Raw genomic sequence first — 14,288 nt, forward strand, 5'->3', positions numbered from 1 at the left:
CTTTGGACAAAAAGTAACAAACTGAATGCTAAATGCAGCAATAAACATTAATTTTGATAAGAAGTCTTTGTTTGTTTGTTTATGAATTTCGCACATAGCTACTCGAGGGCTATCTGTGCTAGCCGTCCCTAATTTAGTAGCGTTAGACTAGAGAGAAGGCAGCTAGTCATCACTGCCTACTGCCAACTCTTAGGCTCTTCTTTTACCAACGGATAGTGAGACTGACTGTCACGTAATAACGCCTCCACGACTGAAAGGGCGAGCATGTTTGGCGCGACGGGGATGCGAACCCGAGACCCTCAGATTACGAGTCGCACGCCTTAGCACGTGACCAAATCCGTGCACAGACAAAAGTAAATGTAATTTTACTTTGCTTACTTCCCTAACAACTAAAAGGACATACATAAGTTACTACAACCTTAATTTAGTTACCTGCAGTTGCGATAAGAAATTTATTTATGCCCTAATCTGTAGATGTAGGAGCGGCCTTCTATCGAAATGATTGGAGGTAAAAAATATGTATTTCAGAACGGTTGAAGAAGGTCAAAACGTTGTTCTCTGTTATATTAGTAAAAGTGTTAACACCCGTACCAGTCGTCCTGAGATACATTTTTCCTTCAAGTTGGTTTTTGTCATCACAGAGGTAAAAAGTTTAATTCTTTTTCATTTCATATGTCAGAATATCAGTTTATTTTCGTTTAAGTATTTCATCAAACCGAGCGACTACAAGGGGAAATGTCTTTTTTTTTTTTTTTTTAAGGACAAGAGTTTTAATTTTAAAGCAGTCTAACTTTAACCATGCCATAAGCGAACACTATTACAGAACGAACATCAGGTTATTAGTTTAATCCCCATTTTCTCTTTCTTCCACCCCTGCTACTTTCTTTCTTAACACAAACGGACTCGGACAGAACCTTGACAGACGATGAGTGACTAATTGAATTTCTCCGTAATCCAGCCATATACTAATTACCGTTAATTTAAAAAGTTTTATTTTCTTATCTAAGAGATTTCTTAGTATCGCACTCCTCCACTACGGGTCGTTTCCTGTCTTTTCTATTGGTCTAATTATTAATATGACCAGTTCGCTTCCTCAAATATGTTTACTTTTACATGTGGCGCGTGGCCTTGTATTAATACCCGTTTGTCTCATCTCGACAGGAATTTCGGGAAAATCAGCTCACGTGATCCAACTTCAAAGAATTGGCCCTTTAAAGGTTTTCTCGACAGACCAGTTGAAACTGAATAGGTGTAAGAAAGATTCAGTAATTCCTGAGACCCCCTGAGTAAGAACTTTTATTTACGTTCAAGCTTGACATACGGCTCTAAATGTTAGTGTTCTTATTGCTGTGATGCCAAAATGTTAATAAAAAGAAATAGATTTTTCACTGGAAAACTAACAACGAAATCATGTCTCATACGAAACAACAGCATAATAGGTAGCGGATCAAAAGATAATTAATTGGGGCATCCGTTTGAAAATAACTTAATATATTTTGTTCAGAAATACAAAATATATTTAATTTACAATTTTTAACTGCTATTATTATTCAGGCGCTGGCCTTAAAGTATTTATGATGTTTGTAGACATCAAAAGTCAAGTGTGTATTAAATATCTCAAAATTACATATGATAAATTGCAGAACTATTGATTATATTCAAAATAGTGACTTCAAACAAAATACGTTTCGCAATGTAGATTTTTATAGCTCGAAGCAGCCATATCATGAATTACAAATATTCGATCATGACTAAGTACTTACAGGGTCAGGACAAACTGATAACATCAACAGTGTGAACAAATATATCTCATTATTAGCCCCAACAGTACGTCTAATAAATATTTTCTAAATAATCTGTATTTGTTCTTGCTAACTTCTCTTTCCGACATTTGGTTGAATTATTAAAGAAATAAGATCAGTCATAACTGAAAATCTGCAAGTCGTTATGTAGCTGCTTTCTGCTGTAACTGTTCTTGCTTACTTCTATTACCGACATTTTTGGTTGAATTATTAGAGGAAAGACCAGTTATTACCATAAAACTCAATAATACAGTACAAATACAGTACTCCGTCTTCAGTCTCAATACTTGTGTAAGTTTAAGAAACTGGGCTAAAACGGATTTTTTTAATGATAATATAGTTAGCTGACGATGTAACTTTAAATATGGTGTTTTAAAACTCTATTCTTGTACTTATGTTAATAATCTTCTGTATAAGTATTAAATGAAATGAGGGATGTACTCCTAAATCAACAACCAGCGAATTGGCTGTATATAGTTATAGAAGGCGGAGAAAAAATAGCACAATTCAAATCCTCTAAAAACTACTATTTAAGCTAGATAACGGAACAAATAAGAGTATTAAATTTTTTTTCGCAAATAGTGGATGAATGGTGTCCACAGTTGAGTCTAATATTGAATAAAACTGTATTTTCAACGTTGTGCAATACAGATATTGGCATTTTAAATTCTGACGAACAGGTGAGTGGCGGTAAAAAAAGAATTTGTAACAATGTGCCAACGACACTACAGCTGCCATATTGATTGTTGACTAAGCTTTTCACCCAAATCCATGGGTTTTTATGATGCTAAATCACCCTTTTCTATAATGATGTATGGTATGACATGATGATGTTCGTCGATCCTAATCTGTAGAGCTATATAGCTTTGGCATGATGCTAACTACAAACATTCGGAAGTTTATTAATGAGTAGAATTTTTTCTCTTACAGTCTGAAATAAAAAATTGATATTTTAAGTTACTTGTATATACTAGCAAAAATACCCGCTCTCCAGGCAGGTATGGCTGTTAGTTCCTGTAAAAGGCTGTTGGATATGTAGCGTGTACCAGAATTGTCTGACAGTTCTACAATAATGTACTTATACCTGACATTAAACAGTATTCAACATCCGTGAGAAAAAGAATTTTATCGAAATTTTACTTTACAAATGAGCTATCATCATATTATTAAATCACTGAGTAAATTTGACTGAAATATTTTTTGTAGACACAGTTATCAATGAATGTGCCTTGCTTTTCTGTTGCAACACTCAGGATATTTCTATTAAAGAAACACAAATAACTTTTGAAGTTCCTTTTCTGATTGTTTTATATTTGAAACTTACTCCTTTTTTGTAAATTTTATTGGTTAAATCTGAAACATGATTTTTGTCGAAATTTCAATTATTTTATTTATTGCTCAGCTATAAAAATACTGCCTAGTTATAAAACTATTACCCAGTTATGATTGACGATGATAGGTGAGGTAGTTTCTGAAATCCAAGTTTTGGAAATATATATTGTAAGTTCTGTTATAATAATAATAAGCAGTAGCAATGATATTAACCTTTAGGCTATATATTTTAATCGTTGTGAAGACCACTGCAAAACGACTGTTGCTTTGAGGGATAGGAATCTTATTACATTCCTAAAAGTGATTCAAATGTATGAATTTATAACCAAGGGTACAAAACACACATACTGTACCATATCTATAAACATTAACACACTGTATCGTATATGTAACCACAGACATACTATACCGTATCTATAAGTTCACACACACATATACATTGTACCGTATCTGCAAACACACAAATACAAATTATATGGACCTGTAAACATACATACACATACTGTATACATTTTATAATAGTGTATTTTCTTATAGCAAAGCCACATCGGGGTATCTGCTGAGCCTACCGCGGGGAAGCGAACCCCTGATTTTAGGGTTGTGAATCCGCGAATATACCACTGTACCAGCGGGGAGCTACCATATACGTAAACATTCTTGCACTGTACCGTATGTGAAACACGTGTGGCCCGGCATAGCCAGGTGGTTAGGCCGCTTGACTCGTAATCTAAGGGTCGCGGGTTCGAATCCCTGTTACACCAAACATACTCGCTCTTTCAGCCGTGAGGGCTTTATTATGTAACGGTCAATCCCACTTTTCGTTGGTAAAAGAGTAGCCTAAGACTTGGAGGTAGATGGTGATGACTATCTGTCTTCCTGCTAGTCTTACACTGCTAAATTAAGAACGGCTAGCGCAGATTGCCATCGTATAGTTTTGCGCGAACTTCAAAAAACAAACTGTAAACACGCACATACAAAAAAAGAGGGAAAGTTTCTCAGTTTGGTAGAATATTTAAATACAATATATAAATGACATAAAAGGGTCATGCGTCAGCATTTAAACATTAAAGTGAAGATATTTACGAGGCCCTCGTTTAGACCGACCTCTTCTTTCTCTTCCATAATACAAAACTAAGTGTCCTTGTCAAAACTGAAAACCTGTAACGCAAAAACACGCACAGACAAAGTAAACGGAATCCATAATACTTGACACGCCTTTAAAAAATACTACAACAAACGCATTCCTGGACTTCAAGGTTAATTTTTCTCTGTCAGTTTCAATTGCGTTCAGCAACACGTGACAATGAAAAGAATATACTTTACGTAAATAGTTCGGATAAAACTGGAAGTTAGTAACAGCAAATTTAACATAAGTGATGCAAGCGATCTGCAATACTTCAATGAAATGTACACTAATTTGATGTAAAAATGGGGAAAAATATTATCTTGTTGCAGTAGTCACATTCTAGGAAAAACACTGTTTCATTTTACAAACTAAATATAAGTCTTACAGTGTTGATATATCAATGAAACGTCAAATGATAATAATAAACACGACAAATTATGAAGAATACGGTCTGGATTTCTATAATGTTCTTCAAAACATTTTGATTGTCTTAATCTTGAAGACGAGCCATAATTTAGGTCAAGTATTTAGGTATTATTTTTAAAAAAGTATTTAATTTCATACACCATTACAGTTACTCTGAATTCGCTCAGTACATTTGGGTAAATTAATTTCGAAAATTAATAATTCACAATTTTAATATATAAATGTTTGAATAATTTATTGTAGTGTTTTATATGTCATATTTTACAACTGTGACCATTATGTCTTATGGTTTAATTTCAATTATTTTTCGTTACTCCATTTGCACATGTAGAAAACTTATATATTTTTTGAGAGAAGAAAAGGGTTTTCGAAAATAAGTTGAGGCATCAACGTAGTAGTTTACATAGAATTCACTAGATGGATAACAATTCTGTGCACGTGAATCGACTATTATATCGTGATGTATGATACGTACTTGGTTCTAACACCGAGATATATATTTAAAAATATATAATAAAAATTGAAAGAGTTGTTGGTTTGATGTAAGCACAAACCTATCTGTGCTCTGCACACCACGGGTATCGAAACTCGGTTTTTAGCGTTGTAAATCCGCAGACATACCGCTGAGCCACTCGGATGGCGCTAGTAAGAGAGACGCAGAAAAGTTTAGTATAATCATGTACGTGAGATATTTTAAAATGTTAATTTAATAATCAGTGCTAACTGCTAGATGCGCAGGTTATATCTTTAATTTATCAAAAGCCAATGTAGGTGAATGAGTCACCAAACAATGAGGCCTCACCTTATATGGAAAAAATACGTGAATCCTACTTTTCGAACACTTGTTTCTCATTTGTTTTCGATATTTCGGTGAAAGTTAAACACAGTTTACTCGGCACAGACATCTGCAAATACGTATATATAATGTGACTAAAAACATAACATTATTCTAAGAACCAGTTAGCGAGAGTAAAGAATTTGTTGTTATAATACGTTAACCACTCTACATCTGTCCTATCCAATGCTGACGAGGCCTTCCGCCAAATACCAGGATTCAACAGACTGACTGATATATTACGGACACAGTAATTATGTAGGCGCTAAACATATATATTCAGTTTTCATAAAACACAACAGTTACAATGTGGACCAAATTAAACAAGTTAATTACAATCATTACACGTTGTTTTCTTCCACACAGTTTACAATCCAGATCTTTTAAGGAAAGACTTAAGAACGCAACATTGCTTATTTTATTTTTAATATTTGGCGCTCATTCTTCATTTATTTCTATTTGTTAACTTTCTTGATGTGGTATAAACAACACTGTGTAAGAACGTGTGTTTGTTCAGTCAAGATCTCGATTGTTGTTTGTATCTGAAAAGAGAAAAAAGTTTATCCTTACGTATAGATCAATTAGTACATTTTCCCAGCGGAAAGGACGTGGCAAGGCCTGGTGGTTAAGGCCCTCGGCTCGTAATCTGAGGGTCGCGGGTTCGAATCTCCGTCGCACCAAACATGCTCGACCTTTCAGCCGTGGGAGCGTTATAAGTGGTGGTCAATCCCACTATTCGTTGGTAAAAGAGTAGCCCAAGAGTTGGCGGTGGGTGGTGATGACTAGCTGCTTTTCCTCTAGTCTTACACTACTAAATTAGATAGCCCTCATGTAGCTTTACAGAAAAGCTGCCGCTTGGCCACACCTTGAAGAAGTGTAGTTTGAAGTAAGATTGAAAGGTAGCTAGTCATCACCACCCAACATGAACTCTTGGGCTACTCTTTTATCAACGAATAGTGGTGAGATTGACCGTAACAAAATACAACGTACCCATAGTTGAAAATGGGGGAATATATTTGGTTTGATGAGGATTCAAACCATCAACCATCAGATTTCGAGTCAAAGGTTCTAACCTCTTGGCCATGTCTGGCCAATTTCGAATAGAGATTTTTTTTATCTTATTTATAATACTGTACCTTATTTTGTGTAAAGAATTGTGTTTTGTTACATTATAGATTTGATGGTTGAGGAACAAAACACTGTATATAGTATTTTTGACTCTGATAAGAGTCACACTATGATTAGCAGCTATATCTAGCACAAAAAATCCGTTTCAGAAGCGTGTATTTTTATCGTCAAAAGAACTAAATGCTGAAAACTAGTTCTGTAAACAAGTTTATTAAATATGTACAGGTTTTTAAGAACAGGAGATGATGAAGTTCTGCATGATTTTCCAGTTTTTCTACATGAGGGCTTCGTATATTTAGAAGTTAACCCGTTCGAAATAGAATCCGACGATTCATGGTTCGCGACTCATTGGCGTAAAAACGCGCTGCGAGCTTTAGAGCCGTGAGTGCGCTATAAGAGTGGAAAGTAAACTTTACAAAAATTATCCAAAAAATGACAATAGATACTACTAGTTTTCTACATCCTCTGCCAGTTACAAAATAAGGGTAACTTAGTGTAGGTAGCTCATCTATTGGTTAGAAAATATGGATGATCTAGTGTAGACACCCCATCTGTCGGTTACAAAGTAGGGATAACTTAATGCAGACAGCCCATCTGTCGGTTAAAATAGAGACAATTAAGTGTAGACAGCCCTTTATATAGAAACAACCAAATCTCTAAGTGTTAAATAGTTTCTCCAGAAAACTATATCGACTACAGTCATCTTAGGCAATAAAAGATACGCATGAGTTGTGGTATTTTCGAAATGTGTTAATATTGTTAAAAGTCTCTGTCTTGCTAAGAACTTCTAATCAGAAGTAAATTAACTTAAAAGTATATTTGAAATTTTCACAACATAAGCGACTTCTTGCGCAATACATTGGCTAAACGGCTAGTTCAGAGACTTCCACGTTTCAGACACACTGATCCCTGACCAGAGAAAGGCAACCAGTTAACAGTATCAGTCTTTTCATTTCAGACATAGTAGTTGCCCCCCGCTAGTACAGCGGTTAGTCTACAGATTTACAACGCTAAAATCAGGGGTTTCATTCCTCTCGGTGGACTCAGCAGATAGCCAGACATGGCTTTGCTATAAAAAAAACACATACACACATAGAGTAGTTTCTGACGAGGGAAAGACAATTAGTCAACAGCGCCAGCCGTTCACACGATTACTTAACCGAAGAAGATTTGCTGTCATTACTACAACACTCCCTTAGCTGAAATTGCTTAGCGTATTTGTGACATATTGCGGATTCTAACCTTGGACCTTCAGGCCCACATCCCTGAACACTAACCACTAAGTCAGGTCTTGTCCAGTTTAACAGTAACGCAAATATTCGTAAAAACAGTTTGTTAAACTGTTAAATCAGTAAATTAAAACATGATATGATGAGATTGTATTGAATCACAAGATGGAAAACTCATTGTTAATGATATTTTCGGCTTTAATCTGATAATATATTACGAGATTTAACCAGTTTAGTCCTAAACCTACACACTTAACATAACTAACTATAGAAACAAATTAAATTAATGTTGTTAAACCTAAATCGAAAGGTGGTCTACAATCACAGAGATTTTAATCATGTGAATCCTGGCGTGCAACATTAAAGGTAGGAATGTTTGGGAATAAAAATTATTTTTCTTATAATTTCGTTGCATAAATTCACTGAAAATAAATCCTGTAGAAATTCGTAAATAAGTTGAAATGTTTTAAGTTTCTACCTAACAAGAAAGTAATATCTGTAAATTCGACCTATATTTCAATTTCCTGCAGGTACTTTGGTTCTCTTGTACTCTATACGCATCGCAGATCATGTACAGGCAGATACACGGAAGACTCATCACACGCACCTGTTTCCTGTATTTATAAGAAGAGAGAGAGAAAAAATACAATGTGGAACTATGGCTCTTTCATAGAATTTTGTAACAGAAATTGTAATATACGATAAGAACCAATACGAAATGAGAACGGAAAGTTCCAGTGATTATGCAGATATATATGACAGGCAGGTAGTTTTAATGTTACCTTATTTTTGAATGCATGTATGAATTACACCTTCAAGCACGTGTCGGTATAGTACGCGGCAGCCTCACAAAAACTGGCGCTTGTCATTTAGTGGAAACAAAAACTATTACGTAGGAACTGCAGGTAAGCATCCTCGTTTTCTACATTTTGCACACTCAATGGTTTGCGTTCCTATAACAACACGTTAAATATTTTGATCGGATCGATGAGATGAAGCCGTTGCTAAACATAGGAATAGTGTTCCCGAAATATCGTCTAGGTCTGCGTATTTATTTGTCATGCTTCGATTAACTTGGCAACGCATCAAAATATTTGTCGGTTGCCTTCCATCTTTTGCAAAATTTCGTAGAAAACTTCTCCGCATAACGAAAAATGTCTTGGACAAAGTAACATCAAATAAGCTTACGAGTTTTTCCCAGAAAGGAAATAAAATAACTAGGCTAGTTTGCAATAGAAAAAGGAAAAAAGTATGTTTCTGTGCAATATGTTTTGTGTAATCTTTAAGCAATGCTGACAAGTATTTTTTACTTACTTGTCGCCAGTAAAAAGATAGGTGTGTTATCGTGTATAGATGTTCCTGCATTTGGATGAATGCTAAATAAAAGTTGTTAAGTCTAATTCGAATGTTGGTGTACAAATGCATAGATTTTAGGCATGTAAATTATTCGTTTTATCTATTTATTGCCAGTAAAAAGATACATATGTTACCTTCTATAGATGTGCATGCTTTTAGATAGATGCTAAATAAATGTCGTTAAGCCTAATTCGAAATGTGGTCTTCAATCACAGATATTTTAATGATGTAAATCTTACGTTTTATCCATTTATTGCCAGCCACAAGTACGTGATATCATCTATAGATGTGTATGCGTTTGAAAAGATACTTTACTCACTCACTACAACATGTCTCCAACATTTCTGAATGTTTTTAACGTATCATACTTTAGTATACATATTTTGTTTGACTAAGACGTTTCTAATCTGTTAATTTGTAACATGATTAGTGTGATTAATTGAATAACAAAATGCTTTATTGTTTAAGTTTTTAAATATCCTCAAAGTATTTTTTCTTTGAGAATTAAATTAGGATGTCAAGCTGTTTCACAGTCTAATGCAACTATATAGGGAGAGCTCCGTCCAGAAACAAAAGTAGCTGAAATAACTGTGACAAAAATTGCGTCAAGTTTCTGTTTCGGCACCCGAAAACAGACTAATCAAAATTTGATCCCTCTTTTTTCACACTCAGTTATTTTTGAATCTTCAGAGAATTAATGTGTATTTGTCCACTGTGAAAGAACAGTGGCAACGATTTTTATGCAAATATATTAGTTTCACAGGCAAATTATGCTAAATTGCATAAATTATTATGAGATATGCAAGATGATTTTTGGAGGGATTACTGTTGTGAAGTGAGTTTTCAAGCAGGTCATGCAGTAATAGCGTATTAATATAAACATACCTCTAGAATAATAATAATAATAAAGAAACACATACAGAGTACAGATTTACTCACCCTATTTTGTGGCCTTAATATAAAGGTCGGTAAACCAAATAATAAAAAAATCCATTTTTTCAAATTTGACAAAAAAACACACGCAAAATACTAAAAATCGTAATGCGTGTATTTCTATTTTAATAATTAGACAGTGAGAAGGTTAAAAGTCTGCATGCGGGGTCTGGAATCACAGATTTATGACCCCTGCTTTAGTAGTTCTATAATGAACTCCGAGTGCTCACACATGGTAGCAGAGTATGTCACCGAAACTGAAAATAAAAACGAACAAATCACAAAATCAAACAAATCATGTCACCTGTACATTGTTGGCGTACTTCTGCGCATGCACGAGCTGTTATGCTATTTTAACACAGCATAACTTGAACGGTTTTTATAACAGGTGGCGGTAAGGTCACTCCAGAAAACAGTGTGCGGCGGGAAGTACATAGTTAGGCATGCAGAATTCTAGTAGCATGACATGATTAATATATTCATGCAGACCTTTCAGGGTATAAGATAACAGCGCTGCCGCAGCCAAGTAAACGCACAAAATACAAAAGCAAAAATAATAACAATAATTATTATAAAAGACCCATTTCATTATATGTTATCGCCACATTTTCAGTTTCTGATGGTCATGCAGTGCATGATTTGTATGTTCTCGCTATGCGTAATTATACATACATATATGTTGGGAGCTCATTACTTACTTAAATTTATAAAAAAAAATATGCAAATTGCCTTTACAGTGAAATTTTGTTTGGATAACTCATTTATCCGTAATGTGGAAGCTAGAAATTATCTTAAAATAATTCTACATATATGTGTGCTACTTCTAAGAAAGTATTAGTAAAAGTGGAAAAATAATATATAACATTATGTCAACCACACTTTATCTATCATATCCAGTGCCGATGAGACTTTTCGTCTTTTACCGGAGCTCATGAAGCTAACTAGGATACAACAGACTTTACAGCGGTGCAGGCGCTATTTATATCACCAATTCCATGAACAACAACTGTTACTGTGTAAGCTAGATTACGTAAATAAATTATTAATTACTATCATATTTTAAGTCTTACAAACAAGATCCAGAGTAAAGATTAAAATTATTTGCGAAAATAAGTCACTTAGTTGCAAATGCTTAGTACCAAACTGAGATTATAGCATATTGATCCGTCTTAGCTATTAGATATTTATCATATATGTTCTTTTCAACAACATTATTTGTTTGTTCCTTTTTTAGTACAAAGCAGCATATTGGGCTACCTGTGCTGTGCTTATCACAGGAATCAAGCCTCTGATCGTTACCGTTATACTTCTTCACACTCACTGCTAAACCACGGGGTTTAATCATATGGATAACACAACTTCAGATAGATTATATTTTAGAAACAAAATTAATTTAATCAATCGGTTCCGTTGAGAATGCATTGCTGATTTCAACTATTATAACACAAACACCTTCATTTTTCTTGTGACAAGAAGTCGTGTCTCACTAAACTAGTTCGTTTTAAAAAGTCATATTTAAAAGAACTGAGAGCATAACCTGGATTATAGCCATCAAACATATATTTCGACAGTGACAAAAATGGCAAGTGTTAATGAATTGCGAGAGATCGTCTCATCGTTATATCATAGGTACAGAAAAGGAATCAACCAAAAGTTATTTTAATGATTGGAGAGTTTAAAGAGAGCAAGTGAATAAAGAAAGAATATTTTGTTTTGTTAACGAAAATTTGATTGTACTTCGTTATATAATAAAATGGTTTTGGGAAAAACTTCAGTTCTGATAATTCTATTACTGTATGTGCAAGTATTATGCCTGTTAATTTATACGTGTTGGTTTAGGAATATAATTATGTAATAATAACCATAAAACTGTGTAATAAATGCAAGACTACTTATTGTCTCGTGTCTTATGGGTAATACCACGTATGATTGACAGACTGTGCTCCAGTTCGTGGAGTTCAAACGTTGATAGATGAATAGACTACTCTCCCATTCCTACATGCAGGAGCTTAGAAACGAGGAGAACCTGTGTTGTAGGGCTATGGTGTACATGTTTTAAACGTTTTTATCAAAATAATAGTCTAAGGTACCTTTTTCTTTCTCATGGCCTCCAGTCGTTGTCTTCTTTTTTTGGCTTGATGCAGGAGTGCAACAGTGGAAAAAGCACTGCCCAAAGCATTACCGGGATTTTTGTGTTTATAATCTTAGCCCATAAATTCACATTGAAACAGCCGAGAGGGAAATGTTTCTCATACATTAAATTGTTTCTAGGAAGTCAAAATATGGAACAAAAGCCATAGAATCAGTTGGACTGCAAACCCAGTTCTGGAAATGCTTGTATCTTAATGTGGCCATACAACTAGGACACCATACAAAATTTCCTACAATACTCCAACAAGGATAAAGCCAATATTCAATTCACAGTTAGGATAGAAGAAACCAATCAGCTACCTTTCTTCGATGTACTCGTTCAAACACACAAACACCACTTGTCCACAGAAATTCTAACCACACTCACCACTATCTCCACAGGAAACCTATCCAGGCACATCAGTACCTCCTTCAGATTTTATAAAATACTCCCCTCCACACAAACACACACACACATCAATACGTCCCGAGAAGTCTACTTAAACCTATTCACTCTCACCAGTACTCCCACTTTAGACTCACATAAATTTACAGAAAATTTATCCACACTCATCAGTATCTCCCCAGAAGTCTACAGGAAACCTACCTATACTCATCAATACTTCCGCTTGAGATCCAACCCCCCTAACTCCGTTAAGAAAAATATATCAACTCAGACAACACTATACGAACCAAAATTCACCATGTTTCTCTCGTTTGTACCAAATATGAAGTAAAAGATCAGTAGGATTTGCAATATATTTAATATCAGACAAATATTCAAGACTGGAAAACTCTCAAAGATATATTATAGTATCTATTAAAGAGCTCAACAACGTTACAAAGACAGAAGATTACAGTATTTCTTGCAGAACAAGAAAATAATATGAATCCAAGGAAGGTGTGACACGGAACAAATCAAGTTTGATAGCACACCATGAAGGTATTATTAATAAATTTTCGTATTTCCGAAAGTCAGAAAGGGTTAGCCATTCTGATAGTGACAATATGATGCATATTTCCCCGGACTGAAAAACAACAGTACCTTCCAGATAAACATGGGAATATACACATAACTGTTTTCACTGTGGAAAAGACACAGTTCGTTAAATATTATCACTAAATGTACAACACAAAAACGTTGACTTCACCGATAAGGTTGATGCTAGTCAAAGTCAGTAGAGGAAATTGACTTCAGTATAGGTGTAAATACCAAAGCAGGTGTTCTGATTTTGGAATCTTTTTTTTTTTTTATCAGAAAAGGGTCAAAATTAGGTGAAGTTTTTTTTAGGTACAGTGAAAAGAAAAAAAAATATTTGGGTTGCAATTGCCTTGTGTTTACAAAAATGTATCAAAAATTCTTAAACACAGATAATGTGCAGGTGATTACTCTCTTAGTTTGAAAAAAATTACAAGTTGGATACAAAAACATTTATTGATCCCATTTGGCCAACAGTTTGCAATCCCTTTAGTTAAAAGAAAAAAATTAAACACCAACCAAGTATTTTCAGATGGTCACTCTCAGTCTGCAAAAAAGTACAGCTAATTAAAAACTTTCAGAGAAAATAATTCTGGGTTTACCACCCGTTTGTGTTGTCTTTTGGTTGGTTAATGAAACAGCAAGCATTAAAAACAGTTTAATATATTAATATTGTTACAACTGTCTGTTAACACACATCATCATTTGCCATTTAAGTATATTTTTGGATACATTGGCAAACGAATAGCTCAAGAGTTAGCGATGGGTGGTGATGACTAGCTAGTCATTCACTGCTGAATTAGGGAAGGCTAACCCAGATAGACTTTGTGTAGATTCGCGCAAAATTCAAAACAAATCATAACTTAATATATTTTGGGTATTTTGCTAAATTATTTCTAATTAAGCACCATGGGTTATCTGCGCTCGAACCACCACGGGTATCGAAATCCATTTTCCTGCGTTGGAAATCCGAAGACATTCCACTGTGCAACTAGGCGACAAGACATTTTAC

The 14,288-nt window shown here is 34.6% G+C and overlaps 1 long non-coding RNA gene across 3 annotated transcripts; it reads left to right on the top strand.

Moving 5' to 3' along the window:
- The first annotated feature begins 512 nt into the window (after positions 1-512).
- On the top strand, positions 513-12,058 carry LOC143232761 (uncharacterized). Of its 3 annotated transcripts, none has more exons than XR_013017720.1 (4): positions 513-643; positions 8,409-8,640; positions 11,065-11,183; positions 11,402-12,058. It is a non-coding gene; the product is annotated as an uncharacterized LOC143232761 (long non-coding RNA). The 3 variants fall into 3 exon arrangements; XR_013017721.1 differs by lacking the exon at positions 513-643 and adding an exon at positions 917-1,286 and having other exon boundaries at positions 8,409-8,783; XR_013017719.1 differs by lacking the exon at positions 513-643 and adding an exon at positions 917-1,286.
- The last annotated feature ends 2,230 nt before the right edge of the window (positions 12,059-14,288 follow it).

The sequence above is a fragment of the Tachypleus tridentatus genome, chromosome 11 (genome assembly GCF_004210375.1).
Source record: "Tachypleus tridentatus isolate NWPU-2018 chromosome 11, ASM421037v1, whole genome shotgun sequence".
Lineage (NCBI taxonomy): Eukaryota > Metazoa > Arthropoda > Merostomata > Xiphosura > Limulidae > Tachypleus > Tachypleus tridentatus.